The sequence below is a fragment of the Colletes latitarsis genome, unplaced genomic scaffold, assembly GCF_051014445.1.
Source record: "Colletes latitarsis isolate SP2378_abdomen unplaced genomic scaffold, iyColLati1 scaffold0055, whole genome shotgun sequence".
Lineage (NCBI taxonomy): Eukaryota > Metazoa > Arthropoda > Insecta > Hymenoptera > Colletidae > Colletes > Colletes latitarsis.
This window is the reverse complement of record NW_027488405.1, coordinates 45,001-47,500: the sequence shown is the minus strand read 5'-3', so window position 1 is coordinate 47,500 and position 2,500 is coordinate 45,001. Positions and strand designations below refer to the sequence as shown.

Sequence of the window (2,500 nt, the reverse complement as noted above, 5' to 3'; positions counted from 1 at the left end):
GTTCGTATCGCGCTTCTCGTCGTGTTCGTTCGAGCCTCTCCATAGAGGATGATCGTCCGATTCGTTTGATAAATTATCATTTTTCCCTGGGGCTGTACGAACGAACAGAGAGGAAGACGACGACCGACGGATACCACAAATTTCACGTGGTAGGGCATATATTACATATCATAATTATCAGTGTTTGATCAAATTTCTTTCCAGTGTCCTTTTTGTTATGCTCCAAAACTAGTATACGCTTTATTTTCTCTTTCCTTTGCATAAATTATTAACTTCGGGCAACGTCGGGAGCGCCGGTAATCATTAGATTTGTACGAAACGCGATTTGCGCCCCACGGTGGTTTTTAGTGCCGTCAAAGTCAGAAATCGTAGGAGCGGTGCTTTAACGGGCGGTCGTGATGATACTCCAGACAACACGACGCACGACGCCGTAAAACACTCGCGCGAGTCCAGACTGATCTCTGCCTCACCACGCAAGGGGTGCGCAAACTTGCCAATAATATATAATATTTATTCTTTTTCGTACGTCCAGCGACAAACGCCAACGAAATACCCAAATTCTCGCTCGTACGTTGATACCTTTCTCTTCATCGACCCGGCTCCGAAACGTTCTTCGCCATCTCCCCGAAAGGAGAGGTAAACGACGGCGGGGTTAGGGAATCTGAGAACAACGCAAGCAGTTTTAGGACAAGTGAACGACCCTCAGCCAGGCGTGGTCCAGGAATTTTATCCGTGGACCGCAATGTGCGTTCGAAATGTCGATGTTCATGTGTCCTGCAGTTCACACGTTGACGCGCAATTAGCTGCGTTCTTCATCGACCCACGAGCCAAGTGATCCACCGTTCAGGGTAATCATATACAATTTACAATTTTTTTCTTTGTATTTAAAAATGCTCCTTGTTCTTTGCTTTAAAAATATTCGATGTTCGCACCTCCGACCAGCGTATCGACGGAGGATTGAACGCGCCATATCGACGACAAAAGTTTCTTTTTGTTTCCTGAATGACGGAAAACCATCGTTCGACGGCCGGGCGTACAGTACATTCAAAAGCCTTTGCGCGTGGCTGCGACCAAACGGGTATAATACACCCGTATATTCTTGGTTCCGAACAGTAACTTCACGCGCAATCGGGCGAACGCACGCGGCAGCGCCCATCGGTTGCTCGATGAAATCGATGCGATAAACTACAGCCTTCTCGGCTGGTCGTCGTTAGTCGCGCGAGCAACGGATGGCCGCACAATCGACGCGTCGTCGTTTGCGATTATTCGCCTCACGTTAGCCATGAGTATGTATATTATTCATTTACGAACGAACGCGGCAGCGTCCATCGGTTGCTCGATGAAATCGATGCGATAAACTACAGCCGTCTCGGCTGGTCGTCGTTAGTCGCGCGAGCAACGATGGCCGCAAAATCGACGCGTCGTCGTTTGCGATTATTCGCCTCAAGTTAGCCATGAGTATGTATAACATTCATTTACGAACGAACGCGGCAGCGTCCATCGGTTGCTCGATGAAATCGATGCGATAAACTACAGCCGTTTCGGCTGGTCGTCGTTAGTCGCGCGAGCAACGATGGCCGCAAAATCGACGCGTCGTCGTTTGCGATTATTCGCCTCAAGTTAGCCATGAGTATGTATATTATTCATTTACGAACGAACGCGGCAGCGTCCATCGGTTGCTCGATGAAATCGATGCGATAAACTACAGCCGTTTCGGCTGGTCGTCGTTAGTCGCGCGAGCAACGATGGCCGCAAAATCGACGCGTCGTCGTTTGCGATTATTCGCCTCAAGTTAGCCATGAGTATGTATATTATTCATTTACGAACGAACGCGGCAGCGTCCATCGGTTGCTCGATGAAATCGATGCGATAAACTACAGCCGTTTCGGCTGGTCGTCGTTAGTCGCGCGAGCAACGATGGCCGCAAAATCGACGCGTCGTCGTTTGCGATTATTCGCCTCAAGTTAGCCATGAGTATGTATATTATTCATTTACGAACGAACGCGGCAGCGTCCACCGGTTGCTCGATGAAATCGATGCGATAAACTACAGCCGTCTCGGCTGGTCGTCGTTAGTCGCGCGAGCAACGATGGCCGCAAAATCGACGCGTCGTCGTTTGCGATTATTCGCCTCTGGCTATCCGTGAGTATGTATAATATTCATATACGAACGAACGCGGCAGCGCCCATCGGTTGCTCGATGAAATCGATGCGATAAACTACAGCCTTCTCGGCTGGTCGTCGTTAGTCGCGCGAGCAACGATGGCCGCAAAATCGACGCGTCGTCGTTTGCGATCATTCGCCTCAGGCTATCCGTGAGTATGTATAATATTCATTTACGAACGAACGCGGCAGCGTCCATCGGTTGCTCGATGAAATCGATGCGATAAACTACAGCCGTTTCGGCTGGTCGTCGTTAGTCGCGCGAGCAACGATGGCCGCAAAATCGACGCGTCGTCGTTTGCGATCATTCGCCTCAGGCTATCCGTGAGTATGTATAA

The 2,500-nt window shown here is 49.7% G+C and overlaps 1 non-coding gene across 1 annotated transcript; it reads right to left on the bottom strand.

Moving 5' to 3' along the window:
- Positions 1–696: 696 nt before the first annotated feature.
- On the bottom strand, positions 697–851 carry LOC143351013 (5.8S ribosomal RNA). The gene has a single exon (XR_013081410.1). It is a non-coding gene; the product is annotated as a 5.8S ribosomal RNA (ribosomal RNA).
- Positions 852–2,500: the final 1,649 nt, after the last annotated feature.